This window comes from Molothrus aeneus, chromosome 1 (assembly GCF_037042795.1).
Source record: "Molothrus aeneus isolate 106 chromosome 1, BPBGC_Maene_1.0, whole genome shotgun sequence".
Lineage (NCBI taxonomy): Eukaryota > Metazoa > Chordata > Aves > Passeriformes > Icteridae > Molothrus > Molothrus aeneus.
In genome coordinates, this window is record NC_089646.1 from 50,329,851 (window position 1) to 50,347,431 (window position 17,581).

A 17,581-nucleotide genomic window follows, 5' to 3' on the forward strand; every position below is an offset into this window, starting at 1 on the left:
ATGCCATGTTAAAATAAGCAATTTCAGGTATCATTCTCATGGAAAAGTTTTTAAAAAATTCAATGAAACTGTAACAGTGTTATGTCAGTAATAATTCAGTTCATTTCTTCTCAGTATAGCAAATATTTTGAACATAAAAATGTCTCCTCACATTTCTAAGGAAAGATCAATAAAACTTAAAAAAAGAAAAAAAAATACCCTCACCCTACACAGCTCTCAAGCTCTCAAATTAAAAAAAAAAAAAAGAATTTTTTATCTTTATTGCACAAAGACTTTGAAACACATTTGCCTAGAAAATAACATAGTAATTCATCCAGTCAGTTGCACAAGTCAGGTAAGTCCAGTCCTTTATATGATGAGTGCACCACAAGGTATTAGCAGAAATTAACATGCCCCAGTTAGAGTACAATGAAATCTCTTGATGGTCACACTTTGTATCACAGAGCCTTCAGTTCCTTAAGTTTGTTTCAAGATGCTCTTGAAGTTTCTCTGTTCATATTTTAGTTGCATTTAGGAACAGACACCATTTAATTTTTTTTTCAGTTAATTTGTTCAAGAATCACCGCTCCTTAACTTTATATAAGTATCCGTACAGTTATTAATTAAAAATACTGCAAAAGAATTTATATATTGTTTTTACTGTTAGCAAATACTTTGTAACATGTAATTTTCAGATTTAAAAAAAAAAAAAAGCCAACCTGTCATCCTTAGTATCATTATTTTTATTCAATCTGAAGATTATTAGCTGTTGACTTCCACACCTTAAACCAAGTGGACATGCTCCATGATGCACAACTGGTACTGGAAATCTTCAGACACTGACACAGGAAGGGAAGCTACAAAAAATATTCTGGTGAAAATAATAGATTAAAAGTCTTCCTGTTGACATAGGGATGGGAGCAAATCAAAGTCACTACCTTTAAAATGCTGTCAGAAAGTGTAACTGGCTAAAAAACCATGAGCCAGTGCTCCATTAAAGCAGAACAATTTGGGGAGGAATATTTTCAAGTCTCTATACTTCATATTTGGTTGCAATTTAATTTAATTTCATCATTTAACAAATGCTAGGAAATGGAAGTAATGACCTCAGGTATGTGTCCAGCCAGCCCCTGGACTAAGAGGATACTGGCTGCTGCTGTGGCTAAGACCAGCTCCATGGATATCTTTTCACTGTCTCCTTCTGACTTCTGACTGGAGACCTGTCACCTACTGTTAGGACCTATAAAAGGTCTTATTTGCCCCATAAATTCATGTTACTTCCTATCTTGGAAGATAAGATGTGGGCTTTTTTTTCTCATTTATCCAGAAGCATGAATTCTCAACAACAGGTATAGGTGAAAGGTGAAAAAAATGCAATTTTCATGGTGCTCCCAATGCAAGAGTTGCTTCTTAGGATACTGTGTAAAATAAAAACAAATCAGCAGCAATGTTGATAAAATAAATGTTAATGTTACATATAGGGCAATTATTTTCAATTCTAGATGCAGGGAAAGACTATGATATTTTTCAGACAGAGACATGGGTGTGAGTTTATGTGTAGTTATCAGTTTAAAATTTTTTCAAAGTATTTTTCAGTCTGCCATGAAAGAATAGAAGATGAATAGAAAGATGATCAGCAGGGAAAGACAAACATGGGCTGACTTCCAGCTGTTTCTTGTAATAGCAACTGTTGGTCAGATGCAAGTAATATATCTGTATTTTGCACATGCACTTCCACAGAGACAAGTAGGATACTTTTGGTTTAATTCTCTCCGAGCATAATCTCCATTCTGATCTGGCCAGAGTCCCTAAATGCAATTTAGATAAATACAGATCATAAAGAATTTTTGTTAAACTTATGTATATATGTATGTATGTATGTATGTATTTATTCATTTGTTGCAGGGGGATATCTCAGAAGTATGTTATTATATTTCTGAGATAGAAGGAATAATGAAGTCTTTCATCTCCTTGGGTAAATTCTTTGGTCTGGCAACAGGAAGCAAGAACTTCTGCTCACCCTTAAGTACTCTGCACAGCAAATACTCGCCTTCGGAATGAAGTAGCATCAGTACCAGGTGTTTTCAGGTCATTGTGTGTGGCAGAGGACAAGAAGAAAATCCAACTCAGAGGCCATTCTGCAACCCTCTTCCACCTTTCCTGGCTTCATTGACACGAGCTAGAGCATATACCTATAAAACATGTACCCTGTTTGCAAAATCCATCATGTTCTCTCTTTGGTTACTGCTGCTTGGAAGAAGCAAACAGTTTTCCCAAACCCACAGGAAGCTTCTCCATGAGGAATCCTGGCTGGGTGAGAAATCAGAGGCATTTTGATGATGTCTATTTTTTTGTTGGCAACTCATTGTCACTTCATCGTTCATGCTATGTTTAACTGTAGTTTATAGATGCATACAGAGAAACTACCCCTAAAACTACCTTGGAACAGTAAGGGCATGGCTAAGTACATAGCTGACTATATGATTGAGAAACAGATTGGATTAGTAGCAGTGTCATTTGGTTTAAATGAAGCAATAGGACTGATGCAAAGTATTAGCTTAAGATATTACCAGCAGTTCTGAAAACAAAACTTGACTGTGCTAAGAAAACTGAAAGTCTGGGAGTAATATTTTTAAAGTGGGCCAGACTTGCCTGCATTGTACCTTCTGGCTGAGCAAAAGCTGGCTTTGAGGGTCTGTAATAGGAATATTGCAGGCTCCAGAACACTGTCCTACAAAGTGTTTTTTTCATCACTGATGAGTATGGTACATTGTTTTTGTTTATGAGATCTTCTGCTTATAAATATTTGCCTGAAATAGTCCATTCTGAACCCAATTTTTGTGTACATGTATATATATATATATACATGTATATGCAAGTGCCCAAATCTTCCTGCACATGTATATACACACATATGTTCTATGCACACATGAGGACACACACAAGCTCACATTATAGACACATACTTAGAATCACTTATGGTTTGGGTTGGAAGGAGCCTTAAAGCTCATCTAGTTCTAAGCCCCCTGCCATGAGCAGGGACAACTTCTACTAGAGCAGGTTGCTCAAAGCTCCATCTGATCTGCACTTCTGATGGTTTTTTGGCCCGAATATGTTGCTGAAGAACTCCATGGTGTTACAGTATAAGTGGAGGTACAATTTAACAACAGAAGCCAAATTGGAGGTACAATTTAACAACCCAAATGTCATGGGTCATAGCTTGGGCATTGATGGAGATTAGGCATGCTGTAGATTAGCTGAAAGCCATCCAAGTGCCAGGAGTACCTGCTGTAGAATCTAAAACCCTTCCATAAAAATATGGCACTACCTCTTGTTTGCTTCCAGGAGCTCTTTATCAACAGCCCTGGTCTAATGTACTTAGCAAGGCTACCACACATAAGAAAAATAGCCATCAGACCATGGCTGAACTACCATGGTATTTGCCCAGGGGGTTCTCTCATGCATCATTACAAAGTTTAAATGAAAGTCTAAGAGAGGATGCACATTGTTCACAACCTTTTCTGAAATTTCTTAAAACTGTTTGGAAAGTAACAACGGCCTAATAACTTCTACACCAGCCCATCTTTCTAACTCCAAAGGCACAATTTGCATGAGAGTTATCTTTACAGAATAGACTAGAAAAAAAGCACTCCCAGGCAGCTGATATAATCAGGACAAAATATCCTTGCAGTTCCTGAAATGCAGAAGGCAAGTTACTATCTGCTTTAGATCTTGTCTTTAAAATATTATATTTTACTTTCATTCACAACCCATTCCCACAGGAAAGCACTGAGGGGATGAACTTTGTGCAAAAGTTGACTTTTTGTTGTGACAGTGCATGTGGGTCCTGTACCTTCCCTAAAGCTGATCCATCCAGAACAGAAAAGCATTTGATTTCTCAGAAAGACTGGTCCAGTAAAAGAAGGCATGTTTGGCAGTAACATGGTGAAAAAAGCTGATTCTATGAATTTATGGACATTTCTGATATAGTCAACTATCAAAGAACCATTAAAATACAGTAAGTATGTCTATAAATAATGTAACATGATGTAGCACAACATAGCATAGCAGAATCCAGAGTATGTATTATATTCATACTATATAATATGTAATGTAATATGTGGTATATGTGGTATTCAATATGCTGTATATCATACACATCTTCTATTGCATACTATAGATATGTGAGTGTGTATATGTAATATGTATAGATATACATATTTAATGGCAGAATCAGTTTTGATTAACCCAGTGGACCTATCACTCCTGCCCCCATCCCTCTTTTCCTGGCAGTGCTTCTACATTTTCATAATGACTGGCAAGAGCTTTTGGTGCTATAAGTATGAATTCAGCTATGCATTTGTGATATATTGCAGGAAAATTTCTAATACTTTCAGTAATATTAAAAAAATATCCTTCTAAATGAACTTTTATGCTAATTTTACATGTCTGTATTAGCAATATAACTGGAAAATAAACCCCATCCTGGAGTCACTTAAAAATATTCAGGGATTATCAGGTACATGTATGAAAGCTAAATCAGGTATTTTTTCTTCAGCTTATTAGATGTTCATCTACAGTTTATAGTACTTGCTTTAAATGGTTTTAATGCTTTTTTTTTTTTTTAATCCTAATACTAGCACTTAACGTCCATCCTGTAAATTCTCTTAATTCTTCGAGGGCAGAGGAAAAGTCTTTTGAATGTAAGACAAGCATGGCACCTTTAAAAGCCAAGCTGCAGGAGAAATAATTGAATTTAGCAGGAGCTACAGTTTCTAAATTATTGTGTGGTAAATCACAAAAACCACATGACAACTGCTCAATAATTCATTCTTTGACTGCATCCACATATCACACAAAATATTTAGTTCATGACATGGCAACAATATCTTGTGATCTTTGTAGAAATACAGTCTAAACTCATATAGTTGGAAATAATTTACAGGCTTTGGAAAACTGGCACTGCAGAATAACTATGTTATAGATTAAAAAAAATTGTGGTAGTATCTGTGCAGAGACAGGCTTTGAGTTTAATGTCAAATCCCTCTCACTTCTCTGTATGTTACTCTGAGTCCCAGGTCAGCTAACTGGGTCATCACCCAGGTCAATGGTGGTGCTACCTGTAATGCAACCTGTAAGTTCAGGATGACTGTAAAGCTTTGATACACTCTAAAATTATTAAATTATCATAGTTATGAAATTATTACAATGCTTTTGTGGAGGCTGGTGTATATTTACCTTCTGCATGTGTGAGAACGTGTTTTTATTAACTCTCAGTCCTGTATACTTAGGCAAGGATGCTGAACTCTGACAGCATTCTTATCATGCTTTTTGTTGTTAATAGCCATGCTCCAGACCAAAATAAGCCCTCAGCTACACCAAACACCTTTGCTCCCTGTGTTAGCTTTGCACACACCCTGGCTGAACCTACACTTGGGCAATTGCTTGCAATTTTCCTGAGGAGCCGCAGGAGAAAGTTAATGCCCAGCTTAACTTTGCCATTAAAAGCAAATGTGTGATTTAGGTGTGATTTACATGAACTAGAAGCAAAACAGTTTTTGAAAATTTTTTTCCTGTTATTTTACATGGTTGAACACAGGATAAATCCACACTTCTGGACAAATTTTGGCATTGCCCTAATCTATTCTCACTTCTCTGCTTATGTAAATCAGTCATCACAACCAGTTCAACCAGTCCCTTGAGACATCCCTTTACATATGGAAGCGAGAGTCTGTTGGTGCATTTCCACATGAATTAAATAATGCTCTGGTCAGTCTCTCAGCTCACCTGCCATGCTCTCACCTACCATGACTGCTTTGCTCTGCCACCTTGCCCAGGGCTGGATCTTGAAAACAAGATTCATCTGAAGATGAACTCAGACTGCACCTTGGTTGTACTGTGCAAGCCAAGAGCATAAAATGTAATGGCTCATTTCCATAGCCATCAGAGCAATTGCTTGCTTGCTGGTTAATTTTGTCCTAGTTTCTCTGATTGATGGAGAGAAAAGATAATAAGTATTAATAAGTATATTTTGTGCTTGGTGACCTGCTTGGTGAGACAAATTTGAAACTACAACTTCCTTGTGCTGGAAATGAGAGCATGGAGGAGTAGGGGATGAAGCAGCGCTGCAAATATTTGATATCACTCCTTTCTGCAAGAAAAGGTGATGATTGGAGACGATAAACTGAATTTGATAGTTCATTAAAACTTCCTAATATAGAGGTGTTTTAGAAGGCCTAGGGATGAATAAAAGGAAAAAAAAAAGAAGGAAAGACAAGGAAATGGGCTTGGGCATATGCTGGGCCTGACTGTGGCTGATGCTTTGGACATGAAGACTCATCAGCACATGCATCAATCATTTGTAGAAATCTGCTCAAGGTTCCAAATATTTAATGTCATGCTGTGGATATCACCCAGGCTGGGGACAGCTGTGTCAGGACAGCCCAGGAGTTCAGGGCAGGTAACTTCATAACTCCATGCAAAACATCATGTGGATGTGCCCAATAACTTGATTGCTGCTGGTAACCAGTTTATCTGTGTTAATGGCTGCTCTGGGTATGTCTGCACATACTGCCCTGAAGGTAAATAGGAGAATAAGAAGGACAAAGGTAGGAAGAGGAGAGCTGGAAGTAGCAGAAAATCCACTGGGGATTTTTTAAAAAATGGATTTATGGTTTCAGAGACCTTTGTTGATGATATGACAGATTATTTCCCACTGTGGTGTTACTATTTGATCCTGCCCACTTGATGCAAACATTTTTGTTCCCTGTAGGCCCCCAAAAGACTTAAGTCTTCATATTCCACTTGCACTTATTTATATCAACTGCCTTGGACAGCTTTTCTTTTCATTTACTTAACTTCTCATTTGGTTCTCCCGTGTCACTGATGAGTAAGAAACATTACAGATTCACCAGAGGGCTGGTTTGCACTGCATTGCAGCTTTACTTTGGATTCTCCTTTTTGTACATTGTTCCGATACAGGTAGACCTGATTGGCAATTGAGCAATACATTTCACCTGATTGGCTAATTAACAAAATGCCTTTCTTAGAAACAATCTTTGAGAAAAACAAGAAAACAGAGTAGGAAAACAACACCTACAGGTTGTTTATAATAATAAGCTATCATTGTTTATCTTCAACTCCTAAAGTCTCACAAGCCAATGCTGGAAAAACTTACCTAGTTTTCTTGCTCTCTGACCAGGTTGTCGCATCCACACTCTAGAGCAATAGAACTCATCTCCCTAAGGTTTAACAAAACATAACTCGTTGGTGTCTCAGAAAAAATCTAAGTGGCAATTGCAGGAAAGCATTATAGAACAGCAACTCAGATTGTGTTATGTTTCTGTGCATGTTACTATTTTCAGTGGGAGAGAGCATTTCGAAACACACCTAATCTGTGTATTCATCTCCATGGCCCATTAGGGCAAGTCAAGGAAGAGTCAGCCATACCATTGATTTGCTTGGGATTATTGGTCTGAGGAACTCAGAGCAACAGCCCCTCTAAGGAGGAGGTAGAAGGGACGTCCTTCTGAGCCAAAACAAGCAAGTAAAGCTTTCATCCCCTCAGGATAGCTGAAATTAATCAAAAGATGCATGTTGTGACAAGCACCCAGCAGCTCGATCAATGTGTGCAGGATAGTGGATGAGGGTTCATAAGTAATTTATAGATGGTTCAGAGAATGGCTTACTTCCTCCGGAGGTCCCTCTTCTTCTTCCCTACCATTGCAGGCTTCAATCTGCAACTCAGACACCAAATACTCTTGGGACAGGAAAAATAACATGGTGGCAATTTCATCCATAGATGCTTCTGACCTCTGGTCTACTCTGTGCTTCTTCAAATGGTGCAAAATGCCAAATGATGCCCTCAGAAGATACCACCTGAAGGACACAGGATTTCTCTCCCTATCCAAGCTGGTTTTCCTCCTGTTGTAGCCAGCTTCTATCAGTGGTAGAGCTTCAGAGTCAAGCCTGTAAAGAATTCACTGCTTAAGCTGCCACTTTCTTTCCCATCACTTGTGTGCCAATGTACCATATTCAAGAAAGCAACACTTGGAGCTTCAGGGGGTAATTGCTGGAATAAATCATCATGGGGTAATTCTGAGGGAACCATTTCCACCTTTTCAAGCTGTGAGTGTTGTGGGGGCAAACAGGAAAAAACAAACCCCAAACAACCTGCCAATGTAAGTTTCCATATACTTCTGTGTGTGCAAATACCAGGTTTTTGTAAACTGACAGCTTCTGAAAAGTTCTTGTGGCTTTAAGACGAGCTGAATTTTCTGCCTTCATGGCTTTAGTGGGGAAGGGGAAAAAAGACCTTCTCCCAACTATAAAAGTCTTAAATCCCACTAGATTTCAGAGCTGAATGCGGTTTGCTGTGTTTTATCACGTCTTATCAATTATTTTGATGAAAAGTTTTCTTTCCCCACAAGAGGCAATGTAATCTGCTGCTTGGATGCCCTGGCACCTGTCCCAGCAGCCCTGCAGGTATTGTGGGAGGAGGTCAGCTTCCCCTTGGTGGGGACAAGCTGTGCTTGGTGCTTCCACATGCTGCTGGCAGAAAAGCAGCTTGTGGTTTGACAGAAAAGGCCTTGTGATCTTCCCCAACACCGACAACCAGCCTGACACACCAGGCACGTGTGGTGGCAAGGGACTGCAAAGAGATGTGCAGGTCTGGAAAGAGGTGAAACATGGGGATATTCAGCTCAGAAAGTGGGTCCTTCATTTCCCCCCCCCCCCCCCCCCATAAATAAAGCTTCTGTATATATGATCACAGCATCAGAAGTCTGGTTCTCTGGCTGCTGCTCCTGTCTTGTCAAGATTTTCACTGCTGTTCACTTTTCACAGCCTGTTCAGAAACATCTGACTATGAAATCTGTGACTAGCACCTTATTTTTTGGGTACACAGTGCCATCTAGCCCCTGACTAAATAAGTTAGAGAAGGATTTTCAGAGTTCCTGAAATGCTGTTCATTTTACAGGAAAAGCTGCAGGAACAGCTTCTGTTCAGACCAACATTCAAGCCTTGCTGCACTTTTCTCCTGTCCATAACCCATCCACATCCCATCATCTGCTGGCTTGACTTCTACTTCTTGCAGGTTACCTGCAGAAAGCTCCTTAAAGTTCCTTTATCTCTATAGCTGTCATGTCACTTCAGCTTGTGGCACACATTTTACCAAAACCAACCACTTCACCTGCTTGGATGCCCCTTCCTAGCTGACTTTACTTCCACCCCTTCTAATCCTCCTCCCAGGACTGTTACTGACCTATTCCAAAGGATTAGCTGGCATGCTCTGGTGGCTGGCCAGACAGTAGTTGTAATCAGCAAACAGCTTGAATCCTGGTACATCTCCCAAAAAATACAGACCATGTCTTCTCAGCACGCAGCAGATAATCATCATGGTGACAGCCTGTGGCCTTGTCATGGTGTGGAGCTGAATAGATGTGCTGGCAACTGAAGCAAGAAACCAGCAGAGGAAAACAAAGGAGGGTCTTGCTACTTGCTGTCACCCCTCCTATGCCTTCCTGCAGCAGCCCAGGAAAGCCTGCCACTCAGCAGGGATGCTCTTACTATGGCCAATGACTTGGGCACCTTCCCCATGGCATTCTGCTTCTCTGCTGGAGTCCCTAAGAGGGACAGTCTACCCTTTCCAGTGGTGCAGCCATGAGTGTTGCAAAATCTGGGAGGCCTGCCCTGCTAAGCACCTACAGAAATTTTCATTACCATGACACTGAACCTGGTGAGGATTTTTTATGCCTGGGCAGATGTCAGAGGACTTTTGTTACATTTTTCTTCCCGAGATTTTCAGTGACAAAAGCTCCATTTAATGGAAACCAAACTTTGTCAAGAAAATGCTGTTTTGAATGAAGCTGGCTTGCTTGGAAAATATTTTGAATGCCAAATTCTGCCTAACTGAGAAAGTTTCCTTTCTGCCATTCTTTGATAAGGAATGTAGTTAGCATTAGTATCTGATATCAGCTATTAACTCCTGGATTAATATTTATTGAGGTAGACAGGGCAGTTCTCACATCTCATCTAAATCAGGATGCGTGAGAAAATCAGGCTGGCTCTAGGTATAAGCTAATCTTGCTTAGTGAGTGCTGGTGCTGGTTAACAGCTCCACTGAGGTGCTACTTCCTACCTTCCATCCAGTTCCCCAGCCAGACACTCCTTGCCTGGGAGAGCAGCTTTGCTGCAAAAAAGACTCTTGGTCACATGTGATGTCTTCATTATTTTTCCAGTCAAATAATAAACTTTGATCTGGATACTGATTAGGTTTTTTAGGGTTGATACAACTAAGGGTAGCAGAGATGCTGCTGTGTTTCCTAAATGGAGCCTATTGTGCATGCAACATATCTGGGCCTGAATGGACCAGCTCTCCTTCAGGAATGAATATGCTATCCAGATTACAGTACTATGTTCTCTGGGCTGGCAGGATGAGATAAAGTGGTTATTATGTTCTGCAATATCATAGGAAAAAAGGAAAACATCTGCATCTGAGTATCAGTGTTTCAAAAATCATAATTTAGGAACTCTAAGATAATAAATCTGGACCCATCATGATTCAATAACAGCATGTGATGCTTGTGATATGATTGGCATTTAGTTATTTTTTCAACAATTGCTTATGTAAGAGCAACTATATGAAATGTATGTACTTTGAACCGAGAACTCAGAGTATGCTGATTTAATACACACTGATCTAAGCTTTCCAGGTAGGTGGATAAAGGACATTTTAAGATCCTATTTTTTGTATTTTCCTCAGGCAACATACAAAGATTTCCTTCTCTTCGCTGGAGGTGTTTGGCAGTAACACCCTCCTTATATGTGAATGTGGAGTATTTCACACAGGTAGCTCATGATCTTGTACCATCACAGCTGCAACAAGAAATGTGTAACAACTACTAAAAGTACTCCAGGTCAGGTGAAAAGTCACTCAGTTCCCAGCTTGAGCTAGTCTGTAAAAAAACCCAGTCCACAGGAAGGCATTTAGTGGTGCTTTAACATACAAACAGATATTACACAAGATGCATTTATACAGGTTTCAATTTGTTATTTGCAGACAGGCAGCACCAACCTTAGTGCAACACCCTGGAAACCCCAGTAGGTTTTTAGTCCAGCCAAGAAGAGAAGAGGTGTAATGATACTGTGACAAGCTTCAGAACTGTGAGTGACTAGGGAAGAGTAATGGGGGCATAGAGGCAATTTATGGTCTTTATGCTTGGCTGCAACCTGCTATTTGAGCAGCGTGCCAAACAGCAATCCTGAAGCCTTCCCTTTCACTTCTGTGCTTTCAGACAGCCAATGTCTTGAAAGCTGTAGGTGTACCATCACACAAAGCACATCAGTGCCAGTTTAAGCTTGCCTTGAGATGATAAACTGGAAAGTAACCTGAGAACAAAAGGAAAAAATAGTTTTCAATATTGTTGACAGCAGAGCTGTGGCACTGCTGGGTGTGCTGGCCCCTGTAGCAGAACTCCCAGATTTGGGTTAGTCCCAAGAAGAATCTAAAATTGTCTGAGATGCCTGAAGTCTTCATATCATAAAACCATCTTTGTGCAGGAAGCCATATCCAGCACCCAAATTTGCTGTGCTTACACATGCAACTTGTTCTTGTGAGCAGTAGATGGCACTCTGGATTAAATTGCTCTGAGAAATTTTTATATTAATAAAAACAGGCACATGTACACACACACACAGACACAGAGAGAGATATTTGGTTCTCAGAAAAAAAGATACAACAAAAATCTGTTTGTCTGAAATTTTACTTTAGGCATCATTTAAAAAAAGCCCAAACAAAGTGAGAAAGAACAAAGTCTAATCTAGTTTCCAGGATTTTGCCATTGCACTGCAAGTGATTTCCAATGTTCTTATCTCTCTTTTTAACTCCTTAGTGTAAACAGACACCTTCTATTTCCATCTTGTCTTCCAATAACACCTTTCAAGGCTGCTAAATTACCTGCACAGATGAACATCCAGTGTCAACATGAGAACCAGCCTTTCTTACAGCTTTTCCCTAATCCCAGTACAATAATGGGATGGGATGATAAATTTTCTCCTACTCTTTTTAAAAGTGGGAAGGCACAAACTCACAAAGGGCTGCCTACATAAAGCCTGTCCTGCTTGGTCTCTGCTTTCCCATCTCCTATTTTATCTTCCTTTTCTGGACTCATCCAATGGGCTACATGGAGGCCCTGCTGTTTTGATAAGGTCAGGGAAACTCCAAACTTCAGCCCTTGCTCTCTGTGCTCATAGAGAAGCACTGTGCTTGTTAGAGTTCATAGGAAAGTAAATTGTGTGTTGCTTTTGCCTGGCTTTATTTGTTTTTTGCTGTATTGTTTTGCTTTTTTTTTTTTTTTAAATTTCATTTTTGTTCCTGAGACTCTCTTTTAAGAATCTTTTCTGAATTCACAGCAAGCTCCACCTGTGGAGCCTTATGACTCTGCTGAGGTCTTTGACATGATGAGATATGCAACTGATGCACTGTAATTCCTGTAAATCCAAAGAGCAGATGGCCAGCCCAGTTAATTTCTTTCTGTGGTAGAAATTTCTGTGGATTTCTCTAGGAATTGCTGTGCAGTAATACAGCAATAATTGTGTGACAGAGTTAAGGAAAACCCTAATCTGAAACTACAGCAAATCCTTTATGCACATCAGCCTGTGCTGGGGATAGCAGGGTGCCAGTCACACTGCGTCTGTGCTGGGGAGGCAAAGATTGTCATGGCAGCTCATAGAATAACTAACTTGGCATCTTGTTTCACTCACACCTACACCAGGTCACAAACACTCTGATTCAGGTGCTCCATTGTACAACAGGAAATATTTTGGAAGAAAATGATTCATGGTGTTTCTTTAGAAGCAGAATCTCTTTGAGACTCTGCTGGCAGTTTGAAACCCCAGTTCTGTCACATGGATTTATAGAGAGGTAAAACCATTGAAAAGAGAAGCTGGCCAGTATGTTTTATATACCAGGTTTTACCTCCTTACTCCTTACCAACCTTGTAAGAGATGGGAAGAAGGAGGACTGTGTCCTAAATCATAACCAGTCAGTCAGTGCATAAAAGATAACACTCAGATGCTGTTAACGTATTAACTTATGATGGTTGTTTTGTTACTGGAAGCTTTTAAAATACTTTCAGTTCAGACTATTTTTTTTAAAACAGCTTTAATTATTTTTATCCCCCAGTTCTTCAGATTCCAGTAATAAAATGCAAGTCCTGACAAAAGTCCAAAATGCCATTGCTGTTCCACCATAAATCTCAAGGGCACCCTCTGCAGCAAATGGAAGAAGTGTGATGTAGAGAACAAGCTGGTAATGTTTACTGATGCTGAGTCCCTAGTGACAATACCAATCATTAGTACTAGAATCCTACCATTTGGATGATATGAGGTGTCCAGGGGCACCCAAAGTCTCCTAAACTGACTCCAGATATTTTGGCAGTTCTGTCTTGTCTTCGCTGCCCTTTTTCAAACCTTTCTCATCTCTTGTTGTGCCATGCTGAATGCTCCTCCTGAAATTACAGAATGCCTTACGCTGCCATCCACAGCAATTTCTTCACCCAGGAAAATGGCTGCCATTGTGTTTTCCCATCCTTGATGCCCTTAAAAATGAAATTATACTAACAACTTGGGCTCACCTTGCCTTCCATCCTTGTCTCTCTCTGACCACGAGCTGCTGGCTGCACTGCCTGTGATAAGTGCTACTCTTCCATCCTCTGTGCTGCCTTCCCTTCTTTCCCCTGTCTCTGCCTGCCAGATGTCATTAATCGCATTTGTGACGGACCATAATAAGACTTTTCCCCATTCTTTTAGCTCAAGTTCCTACCTGTGTCTCCTTGGTGTAGCCAGCACTGAATTGCCCTAAAAGCAGTTCAGGTCTGTAGAAAAGAAGGAAGATATAATGGTCCTTCACAGATTTTTCCTCCTCCAACCCTTTTCCCTTGGGTAATTCAGTCCCTGCTGTGACACTGTGAGTGAGTTGTGATTGCATGCTTCATCCCAAAATCAATTGTACAAGTAGCAGGAGAGGAAAAAAAGAAAAAAAAAGTCAATGCAATTTATTGCAATTTATTGCAATGCATCAGAGTAATTCTTCTTTCTGTCAGCATGAAAGAGTCCTTGTGGACTTCACAAATGAGAGAAAAGTGGGAAGGTGAAAGGAGGGCAGTCTAGAAATTTGTTCTGGACTAAGGAAAGCACCTTGCTAGGTCTGAAAGCCCTAACACTGGTCAAAGAACCCATTGCCTCTCTGCATGGTGCAGTGGCCTGGGCTGGTGCTTTGTTAACCATCCTTTAAACAGCTCTGGCCTTGGCTGCTCTGGGAGCAGATGCAATTGCATCCTCAGCTCACAGAGATGTGTTTGCAGCTGCTGTAGTTCATTCACTGCCAAGTGACTTGTGGGAAGCCAGCAGCCAAAGCCTCCATCCTACTCCAAAGGTATAACTGCTGTATGGGAAAGGGAGTAGCCAGCCTCACTGGGGCTGAGTTAGAATTGGCATCAACTGAACAGAGAAAAATGCATTTTTGCATATCAACAATATCTGCAAACCCTTCTTCTGGGTGGCAGGAAGTGTCAGCAAGGTTTTGACCTATTTGCTTCCATTCTGTTGCCTACCTGCAGGCACAGCCCCATTTTAAGATGCCATGTGACGAGGTCTCTGGTGTCGAGATGACCCCAAGGTGTCAGAAAGTCTCTTTTTCCCAGCCCCATGACCGAAGGAGAAGTCGGGATTCCTCAGCTCTGGTTCTCAAGGTTGTTTATTTTCTCTTATCTAATACATTGTCTTTTTGAACCACTGAGGTCTGTCTGGCAGGTTGGTTTGTGCCGCACTGACTGCCTTGGGACAGTGTTATCTTTTTATATTAAAAACTACGTGTACATTATTTACAATAAATTTCCAATACCTATCACCTATGTTAGACAGTTTGTCTCTACTCTAGACCAATCCGAAAGTGCCAACATCACAGCAGAAAATGGAGGACAAGAAGGAGAAGGAGAAAGACTGGATACGCCCAGATTCCTCCATCTTGCCTCCTGAACCCCCATTCTAAAAACCCCAAAATTGTACTTTTTCACCCTGTGATAAATTCACTATCATTCTATTCAAACCCTTGTGGCTTGTAACTCCTTGCACAAAGTTGGTAATTGTTTCCAAGGGCTAGAATCAAAGGCACAGGTGTCTTTGACTCTGTGCCAAGGTCTCTGGGCCCCCTGCCAGGGTCTCGAGTCCTCCAGGGCAGCCAGAGAGGTGTCCTGGGTTCTGACAGCTGTGATGCTCCTGCTGTGGTGGGGACTGGGTATGTGCCTGCTGGTAACTCCCAGGGCACCCTGCTCCTCACATCCAGGTTCCTAGGACGTGACACACAGGTTCACCTCTTTCACAGCTCCCTGCATGCAGAGGACAGAACAGCTTCCACACAGTTTGGTGTGAAGACTGGTGGCTGGAACAGGGTAGGGGACTGACCATGGCAGTGTGAACACCTGCAGGAGGTTTCTTACAGCAGGTCTTCATGGACCACTAGAAGAATCATCTATAAAGCAGGAATGTGTCTTAATCTGAGAAATGATTGGTCAGGGACTGCCATTTCCCACTCTTTCAGAAAAACCCCCAAGACAAATGCAAAAAACAAACCAAACTGTGCCCCCACCAAAAAAAAAAAAAAAAAAAAAAAAAAATCTACAGCTTGAAACACTGCCTTTTTAAAAAATCTTCTTTCAGCACAGTAGAAAATATTCCACCCAAATCCCTTACACACAAAAGTAGCACTTTCACTTCACTTCTTATCCAGCTAAATGTGCAGGCATCTGCAAATGGAGAAAAGCCAGTAATGGTGAGCTGCCTACAACGTCCCATCATGAAACAAGTGAAGGATTTGGAGATTAACAGGCTTACCCAGCACAATGCTGCAGAGGGATATCCTGTCTCATTGACTTTGTGTTTGATAGGATTTAAAATGCTTCTTTGCTATAGTCCCTATAAATCAAATCAAGCAGCTAAATCCCTTGGTTCTACCCTTCCCTTCACTGTATCCTGCAAAGATATTTAGCAGTTTGAACCTGCTGTATCTATGCAGTTCTTTGCCTCATCTTAGTGATCAAACCATCAGTAAAGAGGGTGTGGGAGCCCTTTTTTTCCAGCTAGTGAAGATTCCCTTCCTAAGGCTCCTGGAATAAAAACCAAGCTGACCTCCCTAGAGGAGCAGGCACTGCAATGATGCATTTTCAGCATTGATAAACTTCATGCCAGTTGGAAGAAAGGAGTAGCTGAAACTCTTTCAGGATCTTCAGGATTTCCAACTGTGTCCTCTAAAGACAGAAGATGTTCACCGTTTGGGGAGAAGCAGTGTTCAATCTGCTGTGTGCTTGAGGATACTACTGAAATGGAGAGGTACAAAACACTGGGAGAGGTAGTGGCACAAAGGCTGGTGGGAGAAACAAAGCTGTCAGAGTTGCTCTTTTTCTCTCCTCCTGGGGCTTTTGACTTCACAAACCCCCATAGGGCACTGCAATACTTGAGGGATTCAGACAAGAGTGGTCAAGATGAGGTAAACCCCTCCTCTGGAAAGAGACTGCTGAAGAAATACATAATGAAGAATCACAGATGTAATCCATGAGAATGGAGAGGTTTGGAGAGGTCAAGTGCCTCTGGCTTTTCTTGGTTTACATGGGATCAGGACCCTGGGGTACCAGTGCCTACAGCTCTTCCTGGATGTGAATATACCAAAGGTGCTTTTCCATCAAGTAGTTAGGTTTAATCTAAAACCAAACTAGCACAAGGGAACTTCTGAAAACAAAGAAAAGCAAGACAAAACAACCTCTCAGCTTTGATGGGTGATTCAGAGGAGAAACAAAGCAGGTCTTTCCCTTGTCTGCATTGCCTTCCTAGGCCAGCCCCTTTCTTTGATCCTTGCTCTCAGTTCAATGACTTTCCAGGCCCTCCTGGGCTGCAGCAAAATTAACAAAGGCTCTGTCAGGGCCCTAGGAAAAAATCTTTCTTTCTGCAATCCCTGAAGCTTGTTGTCTCACTCTTCCTCCAGCAAGCCTTCCAGCCCTGGTCTGTACTGCCTCTCCCTGCTTTGAACTCCTTGGATAGGTCACCTCACACAGGTCCCCCTGCCCCTCTCCCCCAAAAGCTGCTGCTACTGCTCAGGCTGGAGCTGGCAGGGTCAGGCAGCCTGCAGCCACCCTGCTGTGGCCTGTCTTTGAACAGGGAGAAAAAGCAGAGTGTCTGTCTGCCTGCCTCTCATGCAAGGAATGTGACTCTACATGAACAGTGATAGATGAGAAAGTCACAGAAAATAAATAAATCTCTAGAGCAGGATCAAGCTACAAATCTTGTTAGGTGGTGATGGGAAGTATCAGTCAGAAGTCAAATCACACAGGGCTGCAGATTTATCTGGGAATCAGGGCTGTGCAGTCTGTCCTCAGTGTAGCATTACAAAATACAGTGATCTGTGTTGGCACATGCAGGGATATAATTGGAACTGTGCAGAACGCAAATTAGATTGGAGAGATTTCTTTTGCATCTCTGCTTTAAGTCATGGTGAGGTTGTTTCATTAGCAAGCAGCAATAAAGAAAGACTCCCCTTCTTGCTCAGTTGCTG